Raw genomic sequence first — 13,846 nt, 5'->3', positions numbered from 1 at the left:
GAACTACTGTAATAATCGATACCATATTACGATAGGTTCAGTATACTGTAGCGACACAAAACATCCAACAACCTATTCGACGGGAAGCAATTCACGATACAACCACTATAGTGATTGAGTGGACAGGATGCCAGAGTCATTTGTCGCGCGGAATATGTAGATCACTGCGGGCTCGAACATCTGTTTTCAAAATCCGCTTTCGGCGAAATGCACATCTCGCGTACCACAGCACGCTTTTTTGAATACCCGGTGTTTAGTTTATTTATTATATTTCACGAAGCGATACAGGCCGCTTTTAGACCACCAGGCACCTCAAAATGCGGCTTTTCTGATTTCCGGTGTCTTTGTTTATTGATTATATTTACGTATCACCATCTCTCACTTATACTACTGAGATCAGTGTACAAACATCATGGAAAACAAATTCATGTTTTCGAGTCTCATCATGCACCGACTCTGTACATTCAATCTGGGCATAAGGCCTGGTTACATGTTCGACTCGACTTGGCGTTCAAGTCGTCTCCGGTGACGTCACGCGTTATCTCCGAGCTGACTCGTAAAAGGGCTCTGTTTACATAATCCTTCACGAAGGTGTATTGTGGACGACCGGGTTTTGCTTTACCCCTTACAAATATGAATTCGTAGTAAGTCTGGCGGACAAAGGTACAACGACAATGTGTGTTTGGTCGTACTCTGAAACGCTTTTTATCCTCCAAGTTGACGAGGATGATGAGATACTCAAAATATCGATCTTTGTAGAAGAATAAAATAATCTTGTTCATATCATGATTGTAGGTAGACTGTAGAGCAGTGGTCGGGAACCTATGGCTCGCGAGCCATATAACTCTTTGCTAATTTTTTATTTTTGCAGCAACTTTGTTATTAAATCTTCAGCACAAGTAGCATAATTATTCTTGTGGCAGTATAAAAATGTTATCACTCAACTAAAGTCGACCACTATTCCAAGGACGTGAAAACATATAGCGATCGCGGGCAAGTGTCCAATTGTTGGTTTTCGAATCGCCGTCTGCGAAGGTTGCGTTATTGGTTACTTATTACTTAATAGTAAAAACTATCAAAATAGTACACTGTGGCGATTGGAATGTATGTAATGACAAGTCGCGAGAGATGGCTATGTCTTAGGCCCTTTTCATACCGGGGTTCCGGGAATAACATTTCTCGAAAATGTTTACCTATGTGAACATAGCACTGGTGATTCGGGGCGGTATGAACGCGCTTATTTTCGGAGATTCTTACGGGACCGACTGAGTATGAACACGAATGGCGCAGCTGGGTTCCCGGAACGCTGTCAATCAAACTTTTAGTTACCGTAACGCGCTGTTCATTCAGGCTGCTTGTATTTCGAGGTCAGATACCAGCGGCATTTTGATCTTCTTGGTAATGGTGTTGGGAATGCATTATTCTTGGATTTATATTCTGTATACTCACAATACGTAGTCACTGACTACTAGTCAGCTTCTTTTTTTCTGTGGTTTTGAAAACAGAGCACGGCTAAAAAGATAGAATACCATCTCCAAATGATGCAGCATTGGGTGAGTTGCCTGAAAACGTTAGCACTTCAACACTAATTTGGCAGGTGATCTTAACCCTTACCAAATTTGTTACATGAAAGGCAAGTTTCTAACCATTGATATGCTGTGTGTAGGTTAGTCACCGTCATATACGCCCACTGAAAAGGGGATTTAGTAACATCTGCTTTGATAGTGGCAGCACAGCAGAGAATGATGTCCTTAGCTCTGACTCACTAACCAAAAATTCAAATTGTACCAACGGGCTGGTAAGCAATCGTACATCATCCGAGCCATAATTTGGTTTTCACCTATGCCTTCATTTTCTTGTTACAACCAAGTCATTCCTTTGTTATGCAAGGTTAGGCAAGTGTAACTTAATTTGATCTTTTCACAGGTCTAGATGGAGGATACTGATGAAAAAGGTGAAAAGGCGGAACCGTGCAAGTGTGCATTAAGTTATAGTTTCTCTCATGAATAAAATGAAACAGCACAAACACATCTGGTTAAGCAAGAGCATTGTTTATTGAGAATGTCACACAGGGCATTTCCGATATCTGGGCCAGCGATACTTGGATCACCACCAGGTCTTGTCTTCATTGCGTATACCATCCTCTGTATCATTCTGGCCTTAGCGGATTGCAGTTTATGAGAAGAACAATTGGTCTTTCAGACTTCTTTTTCTGACATAATGATTCAAGACCAAATTTGTCTGACCTTTTTGCAGTGGTATGCTACGCAAAAACTGGCTGACATTCCGCCATGACAAACTTTGAAATATTACTATGCACTAGGGCTGGGCAAAATTGAATACCTGAGTGATTCGATTCTGAATCACTTATTACGCTTCGAGTCGAGTATCACCATGATGACATCACAACACAATGTACCATGCCAAAATTCAAATGTGTAGGCTACCTTTTATGCCACCATGAAGAACATAACGCCTATTGTCCGTCACATTAAAGATACTTTAATGTTTTTTCGACCATGCCGTTTTCATTGCACTGCTTGACAGTGTTATATGGGATGGTCATGACTTCGGAAATGTGTTATTTCCAGCAACGTTCGTAGCTTTGCACTATATCTCGTATGTTGCAACACCGCCAATCAAGGTTTCAAGGCTTACTCAGAGGAAAAGTTTGTCAAAACTACGGTATAATTCTCGTTAGTAAATCAACTTTCAGTATAATTTCAGTAGCCCACTCGAAAAGTAGTATTTTACTACTCGCCTCGAATCAATAAAGTTAATACTCGAATCATTGTGGCTAGCCCTACTAGGCACCAGCAATTCTTATTAAAATCAACTTGTGATAGTTGCCTTCTTAACCGTTTCGCACCGGCGTGTCTATTTTTCGACATGCCGGTACGAGAGAAGGGTGCCGTAATTGAAACCACGATATATTACATATTAATCGTGCTAGGTCGTTGTTGTTCATTTCTGTGAATAGATATTGTTCGTACAAGTTCATTGATACCTTGTTATTTGATATTTATTATATCGAAGACGTCAAAATCGTATATCAAACACCGTGGATAATTATGTTGCAAAATACACTGTGTCGGCAATTCGCGCGTCATTGACCACAATCAGATAACGTTCTGTATATTTCGTTCTAGCCGCCTTCGGGCATAGTTGTTTCATTATGTCAATAGCTAGTGTCCATACAAGTCCACACATATCTTCATATCTGATATTAGTTACATCTAAGCTGATCAAAAGCTATGTGATAGGCCGCGTGACAAAAATATCCGCCGAAGCATCATTTCGCAGACACGCGCGTTCCTCATACCCGCCATATACACTGTCGTTTAGTTGGTTTTATTCGTCATAACCAGCTGTAGTTTGTTGCTATGAATAGCCACTGTCAATTTCTGTTTATATTGTGCTAAAGCAACGATACTAGTTAGTTCTATACCGCTCAAGGTTTCATTTGAAAACCGGGAAGCGAATTCCGTCAGACTACCGTACCAGCCTCAAGCACATGGCTAAATACCCGTCACATAACGTGAAATATATCGTGTTCTAATAGGCATACACCTTCATAGATTGTGTCTGTGAATTGTTGTTGTCTATATGATTCTAAATAACGGCTAATGGTAAAGTATAATTCGGAATACATACAATATTACTCAGCGATTATACCTACGCAAAAGCGTGCGTCTGGGTATACAAAGAGCTGTCATACATCGATATATATCTTACGTTGTAGTAATGATAAGCATTTGCAGTAAATCATTATGGTAAGGACTGTAAATATCCGTCTACGAACACTAAAATGACTAATATAGGGTCACAACAGTTAGAGTTATAAGCCTTCGAAGTTACCATACGCGCGCGAATCACGCGGCATGACTCACTCTCTCGGCGGTCTGCCGCGAGCTGACTAAAACGGTCGGCATTGTTTTGATTAGAAATTAGCGCCTGCTAGACGTAGACCGTCGACTCAGGGCTCTCTAGAACGATGAATTCTGAGCATATACAATACACCAGACTGTATGGTCGTCGAATACCTATACTAAGGTTCATAAGGTCCGCAATTTAGCATTTCTGTTTCCAACCAACGTTTTCACGGCTTGCTCTTGATATAAGTGGCCAGACACAGAGCTCGAAATGATTTGAGTGGCGCAATCGGATCCGCGTTGAACTTCTGAATCGAACGCTACCTTGTTTACCGGGCTCCAATCCCATTAAGGCACAGTTTTTCGATTTTGAAAATTGAAGTAAAATTTTTCGAAAATTGCAGCCGTTGCCATTCGGTTAAAATACATCTGATGTTTACCTGGATCTATAAACGATTGGCTTCATTGGCTAGCCTCGAAAGAACGACAGCTACTCAGCAAGCAAGAGAAATTGAGTTCGTGTAATTTGCTTGCTGTTTTTCGTTATGGTCTCGAAGCTCGTCGCAGAGTATACCAAATGTTTCTCTCACGAATTTCTCGATTTCCCTGGTTTCTCTGTACAGTGTACATAAGATTAGATTTACCCAAACCATTATTATACAGCAATCACAAAGATAAACTGACTTTGTCGTACCTCGTACGCAGATGATGATCGCCTTGGTGGTTCTTTTCATTCCAGGACTCTATCCTCTTTGCTGGCTTTCAGTTTCTGCTCTCAGCTTCGGTTGATAATATACAAGCCAGGAACATGCTCGGGCTCTATTACTGATACAGATATTGAGTATAGAGCCCCATACACTTCGAGAAGGCATATCCGCAACATCCCATAGCTAAAAGTTGGAGCCAACTTCTCCGCATCTCACGTATATGCCTCTCCCACATTGTTTTCCACAAGCATATTACAACTGGAACACCCCACAGACATGGTTTCGTAACTATCAACACTTACGGAGAATCGCGTTCATACTGGCCATTATTTCCCGCGAATTTACCGAAAAAACGACCTGTATGAGCATAAGTTCGCGGTAACTCTAAATAGGTATGAACGCGCCCTTTTCCCGGAACTGTTTCGGTAATTTTTTCTCTATGTGAACATCGCCTGTTTCGGAACTTGTTCCCGAAAGAGTTTCGTAAATCCGGTAGGAAAAGGGCCTTTGGTGTTATGTAACCGCTCGGATCCGGAGGCTGGGTGATCTCCGGTTAGGAGAGCACGCCGGCGGGAAAATGAGGAACTAGTATTATTCGTATTCTGCTGCGCTGGCTTTGGTACTTGACTGCTGCTTTTGTGAAATACATACTGTGAGTTCGCATTCGGTGGAACCTCTCATTTCAGTCTCGAACCTGAAAGACAGTGGCATCATCTTCTGTGAGGTATATAGATTATAATAGGAACAAAGACAGAACGGTCACAATGGCGAGCACGCCAGGACTTGACTCTGAATATGAGAGAGATGAACCGTTTGCAGTAGGCGGCGAGAACGAAGAAATTGATACTGGTACTATGTTATTGAGAACTGTTGCAAAAGTCCAAAATGATGCAGAGAGTTCAAGAATCGTAGCAGTTGAATCGGGGAAAGAGGTGAAGATTCTGCGCCAGGAAATGAACACTTTGCTTGAAAATTAGAATCAGATGTGCAGTCAAAACCAGCGCATGAGCCATGAATTGCATGTTCTGCGTGAGGAGAACAATGAACTGCGCCAGGAATTGCGTATTATGCGTGGAAATCAAGAGGAATTCCGTGATGAAATGAACGCTCTGCATGGACAAAGCCAGCAAATTTTGGACTTGTTGAATGCTCATATTGTCATTGCAAAGAAGGAAATGATAAATACTGAACACGAGTCGGTCGATTCATCTTCCTTGTGTGCTCCGAGACCAGAGAATGATGTGAGAGTGGAACAGAAGAGATCTTAAAACAGCAAGTATATTCAGCATCTGGTATGGTACCGGTACCCGAGTTTAGCAAATTTGGGAAGTCTGCTTGGGCAAGCACACCTCGTCAGTGTAATGGTTTGGCTGTCCACTCGATCGGTGTGACCTCACCGAGACACTTCAGTGGTGATGGTAAAGAACCTTTTGAAGATTACTTGCAACATTTCAAGGCCATGGTATTACTACATGATTGGGATAGAGGCATCGCTGCATTGCAATTAGAGGTATGCCTCGAAGGCCATGCTCAGAAATTGGCTTTAGAACTACAAGAAGAAGATCGTCGCGATTATGACAAGTTGGTGTCGCATCTGAAGAAACGATTGGGTAAATCAACCCATGAGAAGGACTATGTTCGTGAGTTTTATGCTCGTGAGAAAAACCTTCAGGAGTCTCCTGCTGATTTCGCTATCGCACTACAGAAGTTGGCGAGGAAGGCGTTTCCTGGGCGTGACCAAATGGAAGTCGAGAGTTTGACTAAAAGACAATTTGCTACGGGCTATGGAGATGCAAGCGTTGCCTTGGCCTTGTCGATTGAAAACAAAGAAGCATCGCTATGGGACCTGGTCGACCGAGCAACAGATGTATTGGATGTTCTTAAAACTTCAAAGTCCTCAGTACTACGTAAACCCATGATTGCCCCGATTGCGACAGGCAAGACATGCAGTGACGGTTGTACTTCTGGTGGAAAACCTGAGTTTACAAAGATGGTAGCCGACTTGGAAAATGAAATGAGGCAACTGAAGAATATGTTTTCAAAGGAGATGGAGGAATTGAAATTTTCTACAGCGCGTAGGCAAGACAGCTACGGTCACAGAAGACGGTTTCAAGGGAATTGTAACCATTGTGGAATGTATGGTCACTCCGCAAAGTTCTGCCGTGTGCCTGTATGTGCTCGATGTAGGAAAAATGGACACTGGGAGGATGAATGCAGGGAACTACTTCCAAACGATAATATGAATGGCGGGATTGGTCAAAGGAACACCTCTACCGAGCAGCCTACTGCTCTGAAGGATTTTTTAGAGAGACGATAGGTGACCAACAATTGGCACCTGACTGGTATGCCCCTGACTTGGAGAAGTTGATTTGTGCGCTTGATTTAAAGGTAAACTGGTATGCGAGTATCGGTGTTGATGGTTATTTTTTCCAGTTTTTGATTGATAGTGGTAGTCCCGAAACGTTTATTAGCGTCGAACTTTTTGATATTTTGGGTTATTCTTGGAATATGTTGGAGCCCATTACGAGGGACTTTACTGTGGCAAATGGCTACAAGCTAGACGTTGTTGGTAGATTGTGCTTGAAGCTTTGTATTAATGATGTGTGTAAAGAAATGGCTGTTAACGTTGCTAAACTCGGCACTCCTGTTGGTATTTTGGACCTTGATGCTCTTCGTGATTTTGATGTAGTATTGTACGCGAGAGACGAGTGTATAAGTGTTGCTGGCAAAATGGTGCCCATTGTTAAGCCCAATCGAAAGATTGTATGTTGTCGTATTAGTACCCAACAATCATACGTGATACCAAAAAGGAGTGAGAAATTGATTTGGGGCAGTATTTCTTGTCCTTCGAATTAAAATGACTGTAATGTGACAGCTGTGGTTGACCCAGTTGGCTCTTTTGTTTCTGAATTTGGTGCTCGAGGTGTGTTTCTTTCTTCTGGTATTGTGAACCCAGATTGCGCAAAAGTGCCATTGTTATTGGCGAATTTATCGGAAGAGGATGTTGTTATTCCGGACTCCTGCTTGATTGCCTTGATGCGTCCAGATGATAGTGGTTCCGTGCAAATGGTCTCTTCAATTACTGGCGATGAGGAAATGATGAAAAACGTGAATGAAGAATCCATACCTACAGAGGTTTTCGAGGAGAGTTCTGGTGGAGTACTTACACCGTTACCTGGGTCATTGCAGGCCATGCTTGATGATATTGAGGATATAACTGTCGATCAGAGGGTAGAAGTTGAAGAACTGTTACGTGAGTTTCAAGATGTATTTACGGTACACGTGAGTTTCAAGATGTATTTACGGTACCAGGTGGAAAGCTTGGTCGAACTGCTGCCATTAAGCACCGCATCCAGACTACTAAATTGGAACCTGTGAAAATACCTCCTCGTAGGCTTGGCTGGGCGAAGTGGGACGCTGCAAACAAAGAAATTGACAAATTGCTTGAGCAAGATGTGATTGAAGAATCGAATTCTCCTTATAATGCCCCATTTATTTTGATACCCAAGAAGGATGGTGTTTCACATCGCCTCGTTTTGGACTATCGCCAACTGAACTCTGTTACTGTGAAGGATGCGTACAGCCTTCCCAGGATTGACGATATACTGGATTCATTGGGTGGAGCATCTTGGTTCAGTTGTTTAGACTTGGATAGTGGATTTTTTCAAGTGGAAATAGAGGAAGCAGATCGCTATAAAACCGCGTTTTCCTTGCCTGGTCGAAATCACTATCAATTCAAAGTTCTACCTATGGGTATGTCAAATTCTCCGGCCCTTTTCGAACGCTTGATGGAGAATATTCTTCGAGACGTTTTGTGGAAAACTACACTTGTTTTTGTGGACGATGTAATGGTTTATAGTAATGATTTTGATTGTGAATTGGAAAATCTCCGTGGCGTCTTTTCACGGATACGTCGTGCTGGGATGAAGTTCAAGCCGAAGAAATGTAAACTGTTTCGTCGCCAAGTCGAATACTTTGGTCGTGTTATATCAGCTGATGGTGTAAAGTGTGACGAAAATAAGACTGCTGTGGTACGAGACTGGCCAATCCCTACAAAACTGAAGGAGTTGCAAAGCTTCCTTGGGACCGCAACATATTATCGTAAATTTGTTCCTTCATTCGCTTCTATTGCCAGTCCATTGACGGACCTGATGAGAAAAGGTGTGAAGTTCACTTGGACGGACAAATGTCAGGCTGCTTTTGATGAGTTGAAAAAAGTCCTTACCTCGACTCCGACTTTATCATATCCTCAACGGGATGGTGGTACGTTTATTTTGGACACTGATTGCAGCGGGTTTGCTGCCGGAGCCGTGTTGTCTCAATTGCAAGATGGTGAAGAGAAAGTGATTGGATATGCCAGTAAAGCGTTAAGCAAGGAGCAGAAGAACTATTGCGCGACATACAGAGAGCTATTCGCTGTTCGGTGGGCGATGGAACATTTTCGCCACTATCTATATGGGAGGAAATTTGTGTTACGTACTGACCATTCCTCGTTGCGTTGGCTTCTAAATTTCAAAGACCCGAGCGGGGTTGTTGCTCGATGGATAACGTACCTGAGTAGCTTTGAATATGACGTTGAGCATCGAGAAGGAAAAAAGCATGGAAATGCTGATGGGTTGTCTCGGCGTTACAGAAGGAAGTGTAGCCGTGCAGAATGTCTGAACTGTAATGAACATGATTCTGTTTGTCATGCAATTGTTGCTCCCGTTAGTGCGGGCACCGACTCCGTTACAAACTCTGTTGATCGACCTTCGCCTGCGCCTAACTGGTTGCATACTTTGTCCAATGAAGAGTTGCGCGAATTGCAGATGGCCGACTCGGACATTGGGACGGTAATATCATTGAAGGAATCTGCCAGTGGTAAACCTTCTTCCGAAGAGTTGCTACTGCATTCTCACATGGTCAGAGTCTTGTGTTCTCATTGGAAGTTTTTATCTTTGCGTAATGGTGTTTTGTATCGTGAATATTTGCAAGTTAATCCCGGCTGTGATTCAACTTTTCAAATTGTTATGCCCATGTCGTTGCGTAGGAAACTATTTACCGAATATCATACCTTGCGAACAGGTGGCCATTTGGGGCGGGACAAAACTTATGCTAAATTGAGAGATCGCTTCTATTGGCCTGGCATGAAGCAAGATGTCAGTAACTGGGTAAAATTTTGCAAACCTTGCACATCAAGTAAAACTGGACATGGAAAAAAGCGTGCCAAATTGGTAAAGATACTTTGCTCTGAACCCTTGGATAGGATTTCTCTTGATTTTGTGGGTCCTATGCCATCTACTGAACTGGGCAATAAATACCTGATGGTGGTTACTGATTATTTTACTAAGTGGGTTGAAGCGTACCCAATGAAGGACCTTCTGGTTGCATCAGTAGCCGATATTCTTGTGACAGAATTTTTTTGTAAGTTTGGCGCACCGAATATTATACACACTGATCAAGGAGTGCAATTTGAATCCAGGTTATTTCAAGAGATGTGTGAATTGTATGAAATTTTCAAGACTAGAACTACAACTTTTCGACCCCAATCTGATGGGTTAACTGAGAGAAATAATAGGTCCATTTTGCAGATGTTGACCAGTTATGTCAATGAGAGTAGATCTGATTGGGATGTTCATTTGCCATATTTACTGCAAGCTTATCGTTCAAGTGTTCTTGATTCCACTGGGTACACTCCTAATAAGTTATTTCTTGGTCGTGAAGTTTCCTTGCCGAGTGATATTGTTTATGGTAGACCTCCGAAATGCACGCCGCGCAAATGTTACACTGACTATGTTGAATGGTTTTCTGCGGCCAGTGTTGATGCGTTTAAATTTGCACGTGAGAAATTGCGTAGATCTGCTGTGAAACAGAAAACATATTTCAATCGTTATGTTGAATCGCACGAATTTGAAGTTGGCTCTTACGTTTGGTTTTATTACCCGCCTAAGCATAGGAAATTGTCCTCTGGCTGGAATGGTCCCTGGCGAGTTGTCGAGAAATTGGAAAATTTTGTGTATCGTATTCAAAATGTTGACACCAGCAAATTTCGCATAACCCATGTTGATAATCTCCATCCTTATATTGTTGAGGGTGAAGAGGACTTACCCAGTCAGTCACCCGCAGAGTCCTTGAATTCTGAAACTGTTGTCATACCTTCAAACTGTGAAATGAATGTCATGCCCAGACGTAATCGTATTCGACCTGCATATTTAAACGACTATGTAACTGACTTCAATTGATCTTGTTACTTCATGTGATTGCCTTTTTTGTACGTATTGTCATTTTTATTTATTTTTGCACGGCCTTGCCGCTTGTGAGTGATCCTTTTCCTCCTAGCTCACTCAATTAGGGAGGGGAGAGGTGTAACCGCTCGGATCCGGAGGCTGGGTGATCTCCGGTTAGGAGAGCACGCCGGCGGGAAAATGAGGAACTAGTTCAGTTCAAACATCAAATTACGCCATACACTTTTCAATTACCGTGCCTCACCTCCAATCTAATCTTTGGAGTGCAAAATAAGTAAATAAAGAAATGCGAAATACAATGCATTGCAGGCTTTAGTTACATTAAAATTAGTATTATTTCACCATATAGCCAAATATACGATTCAAAAGCGTTTACAAATTGCGAATAATGATACAGGACGAGTGGCCACTATTGCTTGACACAAATTGACACTATTGCTTTAAAAGGGTCATATAAAAACACCATAAAACAGAGCTTAATAACTCGGTTCACAAGCATTATGTTATTTCGATATATCAGCTCAACGTGGAATTTTTTCTAACGAAGTGGCATTCGAACTTGAATACAATGCGTCAAGACTGCTGACTACAACTATACACTTTTGGTAAATTTCATTTTTGATTATATCTGGATACTCGATCCTTATCCATAATGAGCTCCTAGTACTATAAAGACATATATAATTCATTTCCGAAATATGCTCAATTTCAAATCTTCCACTTACTACGACATTCTGACACTGGTCAACAACATCTTTACAGTTAATACAACTAATCTCGTTCGCACGATGCTTTTACTGGCAAAACACGGTTCATTTGTTATCATTACATTTGCATTTTAAGCTCTGACTATAGACTTCTGATATCCCCTAACACTATCCTATTTTTCGAATCCAAAAAGGTCTGAAATTACCGTCCTATGTTTACATCCGCGCTAATACAATAATGACTAGGGCCATTTAAAGTCATTAAAGTCATATTTTTTTCTATGCATCAGTAAGTCGTGAAATCAATTTTAACGCAAACACCGCATCCATATGGGGTATATTAAGAAAGTTATAAAGTCATATAAAGTCATGTTTTCCTGGTTTGGTCATATTTGAGTTATAAAGTCATATTGTTGTATACTTTAAATAAAAAGTGCCAATTGAAGAAATTACGCACTAAGAAAGTAAGGTAATTTCTGATTGAACGAAGGCAAACTGTAAGGTTAGCCTACATAACATTACAGTCGCAGACCTATGAGGTCACACATTGCATTATGACACATTGCATTGTGTTGCTACACAATCTGTTTTACTTCTGTGCACTGAAGTGGGACGTCATTTGAAGTTCAGAGACTTCCACAAGTGAAATAAATAGTCAACGCATGGGAAGCTGAAGGAGTTATTGTAAAGAGCGTCAAAGATTCAGTGAACGATCCAAAGTTGACGAGTCAGTTAACAGAAATATGCCTCCACTACAACAATATTTCAAACTTGATACTGAAAATGAAAAGTTGTACGTACACTATCAAAGAGGCTCGATCATGCTGATGTAAATGCCCTCGATTTCGGAATAGATCCGCTTGAGTTCAAAAATTACTTTAAGAACCGATTGGACAAAAACGATGTGAAACAAATTATGGAGCTACAAAGACAAGACATTTCACGAGCGCTGTATGCAAAACTGCAGATGTGTCAACCAACATCAGCGTCTGTGGAGCGCTCATTTTCCTTACTAAAGTCATTTTTACGTCCAAATCGTAACTTTAAAGACTCCAACATTCCACACTACACGAAACTGTACTACAAAAGTGGTTTAAACTAAAAATAGATGTGTATTACTGTTATGTTGTTCATGTTTTACTCGTCAGTTCCATGAGTGACGTTGGTTACGTGAAAAATACACGATTTTCGCATAAAGTCATATAAAGTCATATTTTCCCAAAAATAAAGTCATATAATTGATTTTTTAAGGTCATATAAAAATGGCCCTAATAATGACGACGACTATAACGCATTATCCTATATCTAATGTGTAACGATCAACATCTGGCCATATTTCCAAGCTTCCGGTATTTAAATTCAGCTAACTTCCTCATCGCATCACTCGGGCATTTAACTTGGTGATGTATTTTCTAGTTTCTGATGTCATGGTCATCAACCTCAATTTAATTTCAATTTGGGTTTCAACAAATAAAAAAGATTCATATAAACCTTTTGTGTTGCATCGTTATTCAACATTTTGAACAGATTTTGATAATAATCCGTGATATCTCAAAACATACACAACAGTCCGTATTTTGTATAGCGCCAGTTAGCCATAGTTGTTATGCATTCATCAGCGTACCCAAATCCTATATTTACGGGTCCCCAATTGATGATCGTTTGGTTATAATAACTATAATACCACTATAGAGACTGTAGTCTCTATAATACCACGGTTATTCCCGCTTCTATACCGACTCGTTTATCATTATAGTTCGCCTGCAAGCATATTTACATATTATATATCGATATTTGTGATCAATTACATCGGTATTTGCAAGAATTTACATAACTTCACGGGGCATGATTTTATGGAACTACTATAGTAGTATTATTACCTTTATTTCCCATTTCTGCCTTAGAAGCAAACAGGTTATTGTAATTTCCACCCGGTAAAAAGCATTGTGCTCATTAATGATTTTCCGTTTATGATACGGTAGATTTTGCTCCGGGACGGACCCTACGGCTACAGGGTTGGTTCGATTGGTTTGAAATGATGTCAGATTTGTTTGAAATGAGGTCAGTCTCATGTTTGATATGATGATAGTCATGTCAGAAATAAGGATAGTCATGTTTGATATAAGGATAGTTGCAGTACTAGTCATGATTTCCCAGTGGTAGCCCAGTCCGAACACATCCCAGACCCAGTCCGAACACATCTCAGACACCATATGTCCTAATGGCAGCACATGCCGAAGACACCCAAGACATGATGTCCGAACACGCGCCAGACACGATGTCCGAGTGTAAATACAGGCCTAACACGCCCAAAACACCATGTCTGAATGGCAACA

General features: G+C 41.1%; 1 protein-coding gene and 1 long non-coding RNA gene across 2 annotated transcripts in view; both read left to right on the top strand.

The window, feature by feature from the left end:
• LOC145439804 (uncharacterized) overlaps positions 1 to 13,846 on the top strand; it is a 291,614-nt gene that overhangs the window by 238,231 nt on the left and 39,537 nt on the right. The gene's annotated exons all lie outside the window — the stretch shown is intronic.
• On the top strand, positions 1,188 to 2,030 carry LOC145440025 (uncharacterized). The gene is made up of 2 exons (XR_013915402.1): positions 1,188 to 1,553; positions 1,927 to 2,030. It is a non-coding gene; the product is annotated as an uncharacterized LOC145440025 (long non-coding RNA).

The sequence above is a fragment of the Botryllus schlosseri genome, chromosome 5 (assembly GCF_051294905.1).
Source record: "Botryllus schlosseri isolate E-star chromosome 5, Bs_hap1, whole genome shotgun sequence".
In the NCBI taxonomy this organism is placed as follows: domain Eukaryota; kingdom Metazoa; phylum Chordata; class Ascidiacea; order Stolidobranchia; family Styelidae; genus Botryllus; species Botryllus schlosseri.
The sequence above is the reverse complement of the archived record's forward strand: the minus strand, read 5'-3'. Positions and strand labels throughout refer to the sequence as shown.